The following is a 15,129-nucleotide window of genomic DNA, read 5'->3' on the forward strand; positions in this document are numbered from 1 at the left end:
ATCATGCCCACAGATGAGCAAACAACAAAGAACACACAGCCCGCCTGCTCAGACATAGACAAATAAAAAAAAAAGGATGAAACAAACAAATCTACAATCAATAAGTGAAAAAACTACCTACTGAATGCCCCGAAGACAACAGACAATACCAAAACATTTTCAAAAACAAGACAGGATGGTTCAGGTAGGCATCCAAAATAAAGCACCAAGTGACTTTCCACTGGAAGAAAAGGCACTAGAATAACCTGATAGGGAATTCAAATCTCTAATACTCATTATTATCCAAGAGTTGAAGAAAAAGCAGACAAAAATGTAGAAAAAATAGATTCATGGGAAAGGCAGACAAATTCATGGAAAATACAGAAAAAAAGGAAGAATTCAGGAAAATAATGCAGGAAAAAACGTTAAAATAAATTCACAACTAGAAATTGTACAAAAACAACTATTAGAAATCGAAAGGATAAACAAGATTTCAGAAATGGACAGTGTCATAGAAGGGGTGAGGAGCATATTTTAAATGGTGGAAGACAGGATCAGTGGAATTGAAGACAAACACTTGGGTAGAACTCTGTTTGAGGAAAAATCAGAAAGAAGAACAAAGAAAAATGAAGAGACCGTGAGAATTAAGTGGGATACAATCAGAAGCAAATATTTACCAGTGATTGCAGTTCCAGAACATGGGGAGAAAAGAGAAAACACAGAGAGGATCATTGAAGAACTGCTGACAGAAAACTCCCCCAGTATCATGAAAGAAGAAAAGCGGGCCATCCAAGAAGCTCAACAAACCTCTTATAGGATAGACCTCAAAGGAAAATCACCAAGGCATATCATAACCACACTCAACAAAACCAAAAACAAACAAAATCCTGAGAGCAGCTCATGAAAAACAAGAAGTCACATACAGAGAAGAAATGATAAGACTAAGCTCAGATTATTCAGCAGAAATCATGAAGGCAAGAAGTCAATGGGATGACATATACAACCTTGAAAGAAAAAAAATTGCCAGCCAAAAATAATATATCTTGCAAAACTCCCATTCAAATATGATGGTGAAATTAGGACATTTCCAGATAAACAGAAATTAAGGGAATATGTAAAAACAAAACCAAATTTACAAGAATTATTAAAGGGTGTCCGTCGATCAGAGAATAAACAACCTCAGGTCACAGGCTGAATCTAGGATGCAGGATTGTACCAGCCAGATACCAATCTTGGAATTGAGCTCTCAAGGACTATCCAAAACCAAAAGGAATACAACAGGGAATGAGAGCAATTAATCTGTAAATGACAACAACATCACAACAATAAAAGAGGGAATAAATGGTTTCAGTATACAACCTCCTAATGGAAAGGAAGGCAAGGTGATACCAAGTAATGATAGACTGTTCCAAACCTAGAAAGATAGGAGTAAATTTCATGATAAACACAAAGAAAGTTAGCAAACATACTCAGAAAAATAAAGAGAAAAAACATAATGTCTCAGCAAAAACAACACCTACAAAACCAAAATAAATGAAAAAAAAACCCACAAAATGAAAGGAATTCAGCACAAGAGAGTAAGAAGAACAATGAAAATGTCAGCACCACAAAAAAGCACTACAAAATAAAAGCAATAAACTCATATTTATCAATAATTACACTGAATGTAAATGGACTCAATGCACCCATAAAGAGACAGAGAGTGACAGAACAGATGAAAAATAGGATGCATCAATATGCTGTCTACAAGAGACACACTTTAAAAACAAAGATGTGAATTTCTTAAAAATCAAAGGTTGGTATAAAATATATCAAGCTAACAACTACCAAAAAAGAGCAGGAGTGGAAATTCTAATCTCAAATAAAATAGAATTTAAAACAAAATCCACCATTAAAGACAAAGAAGGACACTTTATAACGATTCATGATGGACGATCCATCATGAAGACATAACCATAATAAATATCTATGCACCCAATGACAGGGCTCCCAAATACATAAAACAAACTCTAACAGCACTGAAAAGAGACATTGACTGTTCCACATTAATAGTAGGAGACTTCAACACACCAGTCTCAGTAAAGGACAGAACAATTAAAAAGAAACTCAGCAAAGATATAGAAGACCTAAAGGGCACAAACAGCCAACTTGACCGCATAGACTTATATAGAACATTCCATCCAACCACTGCAAAGTACACATTCTTTTCCAATGCACATGGAACGTTCTACAGATTAGATCACCTATTAGGCCACAGAGCAATGCTCAACAAGATCCAAAATGTTGAGATAATGCAAAGTATCTTCTCTGACCACAAAACCATCAAGGTAGAAATTAACAACAGAAAGAGCAAGGAAAAATATCAGTTACATGGAAACTGAATAATATCCTGCTTACACGTCACTGGGTAATGGAAGAAATAAGAGAAGGAATCAAAAAATTCCTAAAATTAAACGAGAATGAAAATGCATCATACCAAAACCTTTGCGACACAGCAAATGTAGTCCTCAGAGGACAATATATAGCAATAGATGCACACATCAAAAAAGCAGAAAGAGACAAAATCAAAACATTAACTACAGAACTCAAACAAATAGAAAGAAAACAGCAAAAAAAGGCCATAGCCACCAGAAGAAAGAAAATAATACAGACCAGAGAAGAAATAAATGATACAGAGAATTAAAAAAAAAAAAAAAATAGAAAGAATCAACAAAACCAAAAGTTGGTTCTTGGAAAGAACCAAAAATATTGACAAACCACTGGCCACACTGACAAAAGAAAAACAGGAGAGGACACAAATAACCAAAATAAGAAACTAAATGGGCAACATTACAACAGACTCAACTAAAATAAAAAGGATCATAACAGAATATTAGGAAAAACTATACTGCAACAAATTTGAAAACCTAAAGGAAATGGATAAATTTCTAGAAAAACACTACCTACAAAAATTACAAAAACTAATGTTGAAAATCTGAACAGACCCATAACAAGAGAAAATATTTGAAAAGTAATAATACTAAAAAAAAAAAAAAAAAAAAAAAAATCCCTGGCCCAGATGGCTTCACTTCAGCATGTACAAAACATTCAGAGAACATTTTGTACCAGTATTACTCAAGCTATTTCAAAAGAATCACAAGATCATCTCAATTGATGCAGAAAAGGCATTTGGCAAAGTCCAACACACATTCCAAATAAAAACTCTCAAAAAAATAGGTATAGAAGGGAATTTTTTCAACTTAATGACAGCTATGCAAAACCAACAGCCAACATCATTCTTAATGAAGAGAGGCTGAAAACATTTCCCTTGAGAAAAGGAACAAGAAAAGGAAGCCCTTTAACACCACTCCTATTTAACATTGTGCTGGAAGTTCTAGCTAGAGCAATAAGGCAGGAAAAAGAAATAAAGAGCATCCAAATTGGTAATGAAGAAGTGAAACTGTCCCTGTTTGTGGAGGATATGATATTATACATAGAAAACCCTAAAGACTCCACGAGAAATCTACTGGAACTAATAGATTCAGCAGAGCAGCAGGATACAAGATAAACATACAAAAATCAGTTGGATTCCTATACACCAATAAAGAGAAGGATGACAAGAAAATCAGGAAAACAATACCATTTATAATAGCCCCTAAAAAAATAAAATACTTAGGAATAAACCTAACCAGGGATGCAAAAGATCTGTACAAAGAAAACAAGAAAACCCTACTGCAAGAAACCCAAGGGATCTACTTAAATGGAAAAACATACCATGCTCATGGATAGGTAGACTCAACATTGTGAAAATGACAATTCTACCCAAAGCAATTTACAAATACAATGCAATCCCTATCCAAATACCAACAACAGTCTTCAAAGAGATGGTAAAACTAATCTTTAACTGTATATGGAAAGGAAAGAATCCCTGAATAACTAAAGCACTGCTGACGAAGAAGAGTAAAGTTGGAGGATGCACATTACCTGACCTCAGAACCTACTGTACAGCTATGGTAGTCAAAACAGCCTGGTACTGGTACAATGATACATTGACCAATGGAACAGAATTGAGAACCCAGATATAAATCCATCCACCTACAGTCACCTGATCTTCGACTAAGTTCCAAAGTCCATCAAATGGGGAAAAGACAGTCTTTTTAACAAACGGTGCTGGCAAAACTAGACATCCATCTGCAAAAAAAAAAAATGAAACAGCACCCATACCTCACGGCATATACAAAAACTAATTCAAAATGGATCAAAGACCTTAATATAAAGCCAAAAACTATATAGGTCATTGAAGAAAAAATAGGAGCAATGCTACAGGCCTTAATTCATGACATTAACCGGATACAAACCATAAACGTCAGCACATAAACCCCAGAAGATAAGCTAGATAACTGGGATCTTCTAAAAATCAAACACCTATGCTCTTAAAAAGACCTCAACAAAAGAGTAAAAAGAGAACCTAAAGACTGGGAAAAAATTTTTGGACAGTACAATGCAGACAAAGGTCTAATCTCTATAATCTACAAGAAAATCGAACAACTCTACAACAAAAAGACAAATAATACTATTAAAAAATGGGCAAAGAAAATGAACAGACACTTCACCAATGAAGACATTCAAATGGTCAAGAGAAACATGAGGAAATGCTCGCGATCACTAGCCATTAGAGAAATGTAAATTAAAACCACAATGAGTACCATTTCACCCCGGCATTACTGGCACCAATCAAAAATACTGGAAATAGCAAAGGTTGGAGGGGCCGCAGGGACATCAGAACTCATGCACTGCTGGTGGGAATGCAAAATGATACAACCATTTTGGAAATGATATGGCGCTTCCTCAGAAAGCTAGAAATAGACATACCATACCATCCAGCAATCCCACTCCTAGAAATATATCCTAGAGAAATAAGAGTCATCACTCGAATAGACATATGCACACCTATGTTCATGGCAGCATTGTTCACAACAGCAGAAAGATGGAAACAACCTAGATGCCCATCAACAGATGAATGGATAGAAAAACTACGGTACATACACACAATGGAGTACAATGCAACGGTAAAGAACAAGGATGAACCTGTGAAGCATCTCATAACATGGATGAAACTGGAGGACATTATGCTGAGTGAAATAAGTCAGTCACAAAAGGACAACTGTTGTATGAGACCTCTGTGGTAAAAACCCATGAAAAAGTTTACACACAAAAAGTAACAATCTTTGTTGGTTACCAGGGATGGAAAGGGTGTTGGTGGGGGAAATACTAAATAGGCAATAGATAAGTGGTATCTTTGGTGAAGGGTGAGACAGTACACAATACTGGGGAAATCAGCTCAACTTGTACAAGGAATTGTCATGGAAGCTGCATTGACATATCCAAACTCCCTTAGGGAATGAATTGCTGGGTGGAGGGCTGTGGCTACCATGGTCTCAGGGAACATCTAGCTCAACTGGCATAACACAGTTTATAAAGACAATGTTCTACATTCTACCTTGGTGAGTAGCCTCTGGGGTCTTAAAAGCCTGTGAGCAGCTATCTAAAATACTCCACTGGTCTCACTGCTTTTGGAGCAAGGGAGAATGAAGAGAACACTATACAAGGAAAAGATTAGTCTAAAGGACTAATGGATCACAGCTACCAAGGCCTCCACCAGACTGAGACCAGTACAGCTAGATGGTGTCTGGCCACCACCACTGACTGCTCCGACTGGGATCACAACAGAGGGTTTGGACGGAGCTGGAGAAGGACGTAAAACAAAATTCTAACACACATAAAAAGACCAGATTTACTGGCCTAAAAGAGACTGGAAAAACCCTGAGAGTGTGGCCCCCACAAAACCTTTTAAAACAAAATGGGACTAATGAGGCACAGCAGTCCAGGGGAAAGGATTAGAAGGCAGAAAAGGACAGGAAAGTTGGTGATAGAGAACCCAAGGTTGAGTAAGGACAGTGTTGACATGTAGTGGGTTTGTTAACCATTGTCATAGGGAAACGTGTACTAACGGTTTAATGAGAAACTATTTTGTTCTGTAAGCCTTTATCTAAAATGAGAATAGCAGCACAACTGGAAGAGAGTAGTCGATGTCACTGAACTGTGCATGTAGAAATTTTGAAATGATATATCTTTGGCTATGTACATTTTCACACAAAAAGGAAAGGTTGAGAAGGGAGAGGATTGACACATCGTGGGGTTGTTAACCAATGACATAAAACAATATGTGTACTGCTGTTTAATGAGAAACTATTTGTTCTGTAAACCCTCACCGGAAGTACTATTAAAAAAAAAAAACTGTAGACATAGATTTTTCAGAAGGAGAGGAAGTCAAGGCGATATAAAGAAGAAAAAAAAAAACTCAGTGAAGGCAAAGCCTGAAATGAGAAGTCACAGAATATGGTAGCGAAAATTTAAAAACAGAATAAGCATTGTTAATAATTCACAAGTAACACAATGAAGAACCAACTTGTCTTTATACTCTGCAGTATATTAAGAGATAAGAATTGAGAAAACTGAACACAATGAAAGTGACATGAAGATAAGACCAATCAATGAGAATCCAGAGACTGCACAATACAAAAGAGAGACTGTGAAGGTTACCTGCTCCAGGACACACAACTCATGCAGATACTCCTGAGTTTGTCTACCTAGGCAAAAGCAAAATCATACTTAGAGTAGGCCCTTACTTAGTTCTATGTAAAGCGTGTATGAGATCACTTCCATCATTAATTAAGAGCTATTCTGATTGGGTAGCCCTCAATGCAGTGCACAATTTAAGAAAAAAAATTCAGGGGGCCAGGTGCACGGGGGATTGAGGAGGGAGAGGGTGTCCTTTTCTGTATGTAGACGGTGGTGGGGCACTAAGATCACAAAAGCCTGGCCTGGATGGGTAAACTCTACACTGGGCCTAGGGCTGCAGGGAGCATTCAGAACCAAGTCAGCAAGACCTGTGAGTAGGCGTCTTACCCCTGAGACCTGGAGGACAGCAGAGGGCGAAACACCAGAGTAGGCCCCACTAGACTTCTGGTTGAGGCTTTTGTACTTGCAGCCTAGTCGCTGGAAGGCTCTTCACCTCCTCGCTCACCTCCGTGCAGGGAGGTATTTCTTGTGGCTGCATTCACATACCAGTTTAGGAATGCTTGGGACCTTTGAAGCTCAGATTCTGTGAAGAGCTCCTTTTAGAATACTAGCATACTTTGCCTCAAAAGATGGGATAAGTAAAGATGGCTCTGGAGATGAAAATAAGAAATCAGTAAGTGATGGAAGCAGTATGAAATCAGGCTCTGGGAATTCTGGGAAAGGTAGAAACCAGCTGTGCTGTCCTAAATGTGATGACTTGTGCACACATATACAGATCTTCCTGTCATCCAGTTGTTTTGTGAAGTGTGAAAAATGTCATCATTTTTTTCTTGTGCTAGCTGAAACAGACTAAAAGAAAAGCATAATTAAAGAACCTGAATCAACAGGAGAAGCTGTGAAATTGGCATTCCAACAGAAGCCACCTCTCCCTCCCAAGAAGATTTGTAACTACTTAGACAAGTATGTTGTCGGTCAGTCGTTTGCTAAGAAGGTAATTTCAGTTGCTGTGTACAATCACTATAAGAGAATATATAATAGTATCCCAGCTAGTCTGAGACAGCAAGCTGAGGTTGAGAAGCAGACATCATTAACACCTAGAGAGTTAGAAACAAGTAGATGGCAGGATGAGTACAGATATACAAAATAGCTTCAGATTGCTGGAATTAGTTCACATGGTAATGCTTTAGGGGCATCAATGCAGCAACAGGTAAATCAAAAAGTACATCAGGAATAAGGAGGAGGTGAATTATTGGATTCTTCTCATGATGACATAAAACTTGAAAAATGTAATATTTTGCTACTTGGACCAACTGGGTCAGGTAAAACCGTGCTGGCTCAAACACTAACTAAATGCATTGATGTCCTTTTGCTATCTGGGAATGTACGACTTTGACTCAGGTTGGATATGTAGGTGAAGACATTGAATCTGTGATTGCCAAACTGCTCCAAGATACCAATAATAATGTAGAAAAACCACAACAAGGAATTGTCTTTCTGGGTGAAGTAGATAAGATTGGCAGTGTGCCAGGCTTTCAACAGTTACAGGATGTAGGTGGAGAAGGCTTTCAGCAAGGCTTACTAAAACTGCTAGAAGGTACGATAGTCAATGTTCCAGAAAAGGATTCTCTCAAGCTACTTGGAGAAATAGTATAAGATGATACAACAAATATCTTCTTTGTTGCATCTGGTGCTCTCAGTGGTTTAGACAGAATCATCAGCAGGAGGAAAAATGAAAAGTATCTTGGATTTGGAACACCATCTAATCTGGGAAAAAGCAGAAGGGCTACAGCTGCTGTAGATCTTGCCAATCGAAATGAGGAATCAAATACTCATCAAGGCATTGAAGAAAAAGATTGATTATTATGTCAGGTGGAAGCCAAAGATCTCACTGAGTTTGGCATAATTCCTGAGTTTGTGGGACAATTGCCTGTGGTAGTTCCTTTGCATAGCCTAGATGAGAAAACACTTGTACAAATACTAACTGAGCCACATAATGCTGTTATTCCTCAGTACCAGGCCTTATTCAGCATGGATAAGTGTGAACTGAACGTTCCTGAGGATGTTTTGAAAGCTATAGCCAGACTGGCACTAGAACAAAAAACTGGTGCAAGAGGTCTTCAGTCCATAATGGTAAAGCTGTTACTAGAACCAGTGTTTGACGTCCCTAATTCTGACATTGTATGTGTGGAGGTTGGCAAAGAAGTTGTAGAAGGATAAAAGGAATGAGGATACATCTGGGCTTCAACGAAAGAATCCTCTGAAGAGGAGTATGACTCTGGAGTTGAAGAGGAAGGATGGTCTCACCAAGTAGATGCTGCAAACAGCTAAACTGTCAGACTCCTGTATATAAAGCTTTTCCTTCTTTTGTTTAGGATCATAACTGTCTCTACAGTCTGATATTAAAGGAACTGGATCTATCTTAGATAGCATACATGGTCAGAAGTCTTTTGGATAAGTATCAGATTATTATATTGTAACATCACATTGATTTATACACAGATGACATTAAGTGGACTTTAATGATACAATATTCAGAGATAAAATGTACTTTATTTTGGTTCTGTTTTTTTTAAAAAAAAAACTATGCTTTAACAAAATTCTTAGGAGTTCTTTTAAGCAATACAGGTCTTGCAGTAACTGGATTTTACAATAATCTTACTCTACAGATGGGAAAATAAACTCTTTAAAATTGAAGTTTGAGGTACCATTCTTTAGTTTAAACTTATTGTACCAACATTTGTGACATAAAAATACAAGACTTTTATTCATTTTCAAAATTGGAAAAGGTAGTATCCAAGCAGTTAAAATGTCATGAAAAAGTTATGAAGCCAGCATAACCCTGATACCAAAACCAGACAAAGATGCCACAAAAAAAGAAAATTAGAAGGCAATATCTCTCATGAATATAGATGCAAAAATTCTCAACAAAATTCTAGCCAATAGAACTTGCATCATATCAAAAAAATAATACACCACGACCAAGTATGATTCATACCAGGTATGCAAGGATAGTTCAACATTAGAAAATCAACATAATCCACTGCATAAATAAAAGGAAAGAAAAGAGTCACATGATCATCCCAATTGATGCAGAAAAGGCATTTGACAAAATCCAACACCCATTCCTGATAAAAACTCTCAATAAAATAGGTATGGATGGGAAAATTCTCAACATAATAAAGAGCATCTATGGAAAACCAACAGCCAACATCATTATTAATGGAGAGAGGCCGAAAACATTTCCCTTGAGAACAGGAACAGGGCAAGGATGCCTTTTATCACTACTCGTATTGAACATTGTGCTGGATGTTCTAGCTAGAGCAATAAGGCAAGAAATAGAAATAAATGACATCCAAATTGGTAATGAAGAAGTTAAACTGTCCCTGTTGGCAGATGATATGAGAGTATACGTAGAAAACACTAACGACTCCATGAGAAAACTACTGGAACTAACAGAAAGATTCAGCAGAGTAGCAGGGTACAAGATAAACCTGCAAAAATCAGTTGGATTCATATACACCAATAAAGAGAAGGATGACAAGGAGATCAGGAAAACAGTACCATTTATAATAGCCCCTAAAAAAATAAATACTTGTGAATAAATCTAACCAGGGATGCAAAAGACCTATACAAAGAAAACTACAAAACACTACCGCAAGAAACCCAAAGGGATCTACTTAAATGGAAAAACATACCATGCTCATGGGTAGATAGACTCAACATTTTGAAAATGGCAATTCTACCCAAAGCAATTTACAAATAAATGCAATCCTTATCCAAATACCAACAACATTCTTCAAAGAGAAGGAAAAACTAATCATTAACTTTAATGTAAAGGGAAGAAGCTCAGAATAAGTAAAGCACTATTGAAGAAGTAGAATAAAGTAGGAGGACTCACACTACTTGACCTCCAAAGCTACTATACAGTTATTGTAGTCAAAAGAGCCTGGTACTGGTACAACAACAGATACATTGAACAATAGAACAGAATTGAGAATCCAGATGTAAATCTATCCACTTACACTCACCTGATGTTTCACAAGGTTCCAAAGTCCATCAGATGGGGAAAAGGCAGTCTTTTCAACAAATGGTGCTAGAAACACTGGATGTCCACGTGCAAAAAAAATGAAACAGGGCCCATACCTCACAACATATAGAAAAACAAATTCAAACTGGATCAAAGATCTAAATATAAAGCCCAAAACTGTAAAGTTCATAGGAGAAAAAACAGGAACAACTCTAGAGGCCCTAATAAAGGACATTAAAAGGATATAAACCATAACCAACAACACTTAAATTCCAGCAGATAAACTAGATAACTGGGATTTTCTAAAAATCAAACACTTATACTCATCAAAAGACTTCACCAAAAGAGTAAAAAGACAACCTACAGACCGGGAAAAAATTTTTAGAAATTACAAGTCAGACAAAAGTCTAATCTCTATAATCTACAAGAAAATCCAACACCTCTACAACAAAAAGACAAATAATCCTATTAAAAAATGGGCAAAGGAAATGAACAGACACTTCACCAAAGAAGACATTCAGGCAGCCAACAGACACATGAGGAGTGCTCCTGATTACTAGCCATTAGAGAAATGCAAATTAAAACCAAAACGAGATACCATCTCACCCAGGCATTACTGATACGAATCAAAAACACTGGAAATAACAAATGTTGGAGAGGTTGCAGGGAGCTGAGGACTCTTCTGAACTGGTGGGAATGCAAAATGATACAACCATTTTGGAAAATGGTATGGTGCTTCCTTAGAAAGGTAGAAATAGAAATACCATAAGATCCAGCAATCCCACTCCTAGGAATATATCCCATAGAAATAAGAGCTGTCACACCAACAGACATATGCACACCCATATACATTGCAGCATTGTTCACAAAAGCAAAAAGATGGAAACAACCTAGATGCCCATCAACAGACGAATGGATAAACAAACTATGATATATATATACACAATGGAGTATTATGCAATGCTAAAGAACAATGATGAATCTGTGAAGCATCTCATAACATGGATGAAACTGGAGGACATTATGCTCAGTGAAATAAGCTACAAAAGGACAAATATTGTATGAGACCTCTACTATAAAAACTCATGAAAATCTTTACATACAGAGAAGCAATGTTGGTTACAAGGGTTGGGAGGTGTAGGGGGGAAGTACTAAATAGTAGATAAGTGGTAACTTTGGTGAAGGGTAAGACAGTACACAATACTGGGAAAGTGACCACAACTAGTGCAAGGAAAGGTTATGGGAACTCTATAGACACATTCAAATTTCCTGAGGGACTGCATTGCTGGACGGAGGGCTGTGGGGACCATGGTCTTAGGAAACATCTAGCTTAATTGGCATAACACATTTTATAAAGAAAATGTTCTACATTCTACCTTGGTGAGTTGCATCTAGGATATTAAAAGCCTGTGAGCAGCCATCTAAGATACTCCATTGGTCTCGCCTCTTCAGCAGCAAGGGAGAATGAAGAAAATAAGGTACAAAGGAAAGATTAGTCCAAAGGACTAATGGACCAAAACTGCCATGGCCTTCACCAGACTGAGTCCAGTACAACTAGATGGTGCCCAGCTACCACCACTGACTGCTCTGACTGGGATCACAACACAGGGTCCTGGACAGAGCTGGAGAAAAATGTAGAACAAAATTCTAACTCACAAAAAAAGACAAGACTTACTGGCCTGACAGAGACTGGAGAAACCCTGAGAGTATGGACCCTGAACACCCTTTTAGCCCAATAATGAAGTCACTCCTGAGGTTCACCATTCAGCTAAAGATTAGACAGCTCCGTAAAACAAAATGAGACTAATGGGGCACAACAGTCCAGAGATAAGGACTAGAAGGCAGGAGGGGACAGGAAAGCTGGTAATAGGGAACCCAAGGTTGAGAAGGGAGAGGGTTGACATGCTGTGGGGTTAACCATTGTCATAAAACAATATGTGTACTAACTCTTTAATGGGAAACTATTTGTTCTGTAAACCTACATCTAAAGTACTATAAAAAAAATTAAAAAAATTCATGACAAAGAACTCTGAAGAGCCATGTTTTGATAATTTATATTTAGTTAAATTCTTAGTCTTATCTGCTATTGCATGACACTAACTTCCCAATTAGTACTATAAAAAAGCTTCTTGCTAACTTGTTTGATTTGTCATCTATGATCCATTTCAGTACCATGAGTAAGCAGATGGAATTGAAGTTTGGCTTAAATCTTTAGAACAAAAAGTATACATCAAATTTTATAAATAGCATACAGTATCAGTCAAAGTAACAGCTATATGCTGAACTAAATGAAATATCCTAATATTGTGTATTATGTAAAGTGTGTATCTGGTTTTTTGTTTTGTTTTATGGTCCTGAATATTTGTCTAATTTTTTGGTTTCATTGAACATTAAAGACAATCTATCAACAAAGAAGTAAATGTGTTTACTCTAAAATATAATTTATTAACCTTTAGTATAAAGCAAAACTCTAAAGTGAGGGGTAATTTGGGGACTTAAAAATGAAAATTGTATCATTTGATTCCATAAATATTAAGATAATTGGATACTTTTACAAAGTTTTTTTCTTTCTATAATATTGGTATGTTTCTATATTATTTATTCAGTTCAACCTCATTTGAAATTGTTTAAATCAGAGTACATTGAAATATTTGTTTTCATATTTTGGTTTATAGACTCTTGAGATTTCCTTACTCCTTTATCGTAGGAAAAGAACCTTAAACTATTAGCAAATTCTAATCTTGCTGATAAAAATTTGGGCTTTCTATGATGTAATAAAAGAGATGTGAGACATCTATTTATGGCTGGGGTAAGACCAGAAATGCACTTTGGCAGAGTATGTAAGCCTGGTTCCTATCATATGAAACAGAAACAAGTATCCTTCTTAGTCTCCCTAGTAATGGTTAAAGTTCTTTTCAAGAAGTCTTTCAGATTATAACTTTGCTCATTATTTTTTTCTTATAGCATCATCATTTTCCTTTTTGTAGAGTGAGAATTGGAGTAGCTTCTAAATGTGTTAAGGGTAATCTTCCAGAAATGGACTGGGAGACATTTTAGTCACAACAACTTATATTTGGTTTTGGAAGTTGTTAACAAACATAATCGGTGTTTTTAAATCAAAAATAACTGAATATAACTACTATTTGTGTCTAGAAACTTATGTTTTGGCATTCAAATAAAACAACATGAAAAATCATGGCTTTAAATATATATCATGACCTACAAATATGCAAAAACACTATTTTCTTATTTTGATTCTATGAGGCTGAGATGTGAGTGTCTGCAGTGCCTTTCCAGTTTTAATCCTATCAACAAGAGAAGACAAGATGGGGTACATTACCCTCTTCCTTGCAAGAGCCATGAGTAGAATATCAAGCAAATGACCTCCTTTGCTGCATGTGAAAATAATTTCATATTTTTTATTTAATTTTCAAGTTTTTTCTCAGTACTGATATACTCTTTTTACATTTATCTTGTAGCTTGGGGTTTAAGCAAGACAAACAAACCAAAACTGCACAGTGGATCCTCAGGATGATGTGTTCTGTGTGTACTATCTTTCTTAATTATGATATTATCCATTAATAGATAATGTGCCCACTTCCTCTTGGAAACTCCAATGGAGATATTAACTCTAGATAGAATGTTAAAAAAAAAAAAAAAGACAATCAATAATTTGTTGGATGTTTTGGGTGATAGAATTCAATGTTTACCACAAAGAAAAAAAGAGTATTTTAAGGGCTGATTTCCTGTCGTAGTCCGGTAAAGACGAGGTTGAGAACTAAGGAGGGTATAGTGAGACGCTCTTCAGGACATATAATGAAAGTTCCAAGAGAAGAAGAGAAGGATGTTTGTCAGAAACAAGATTTGATATTTTTACATGTGAGAATGTCACTAGTTGAGGAAACACCTTGTCATTGTAATCCAGAAAAAAACACATCCCAAACATCTGTTTCTTATAAATTAATCAAACATTAAAATGTTTTATTATATAAAAAGGTTTAAACTCTGTCAACTCTGAGAATATGCCTCCCATTCCTCCAACCACAGGGAGTGTAATGGAACAAGGGACAAGCACTGTGCTCTGAAACCCATCACTTGGTCTTTGTAGAAGTCTTGAGTCCTGAGAGCTATCCTCTCTCAAGATCTAGAAGGATCAGTCATACTAAGTCAGGTCCCTTTATGAGAGATGTAGAATTTATCTAACGGGTGATTTTGAATCAAGGACACCTGATGATGTTCCTGGACAACTATTGGACTGCACAGACATTTAGGAAACTTCCACCCAACCATCCTTCTCTGGCTGCTTCCTTCAGGGTCTGACTTGCATCATGAGCTGAAAGCTCCAGCAGCCTCCCCGGACTCCTCTGCATTTTCTCTCGTACAAGTGTTTCCCCAGTAAAATTCTCAAAGGCTTAATCTTGTCTTTTTTCTTTTTTTTTTTTTTCATATTGGAGGACCCAGGCTAACATATATTCTTTAATAAAGTTATCAATAACATGAACATGCTTGCATTAGCAAATATAAACTACATGATAACCATGAATTAGGTGTCCTTGCTGAAC

General features: G+C 36.6%; 1 pseudogene; it reads left to right on the forward strand.

Annotated features, from left to right (window-relative positions):
- LOC101342414 (ATP-dependent Clp protease ATP-binding subunit clpX-like, mitochondrial) overlaps positions 1-8,868 on the forward strand; it is a 67,287-nt pseudogene extending 58,419 nt beyond the window's left edge.
- The last annotated feature ends 6,261 nt before the right edge of the window (positions 8,869-15,129 follow it).

The sequence above is a fragment of the Trichechus manatus genome, unplaced genomic scaffold (assembly GCF_000243295.1).
Source record: "Trichechus manatus latirostris isolate Lorelei unplaced genomic scaffold, TriManLat1.0 scaffold00053, whole genome shotgun sequence".
In the NCBI taxonomy this organism is placed as follows: Eukaryota; Metazoa; Chordata; class Mammalia; order Sirenia; family Trichechidae; genus Trichechus; species Trichechus manatus.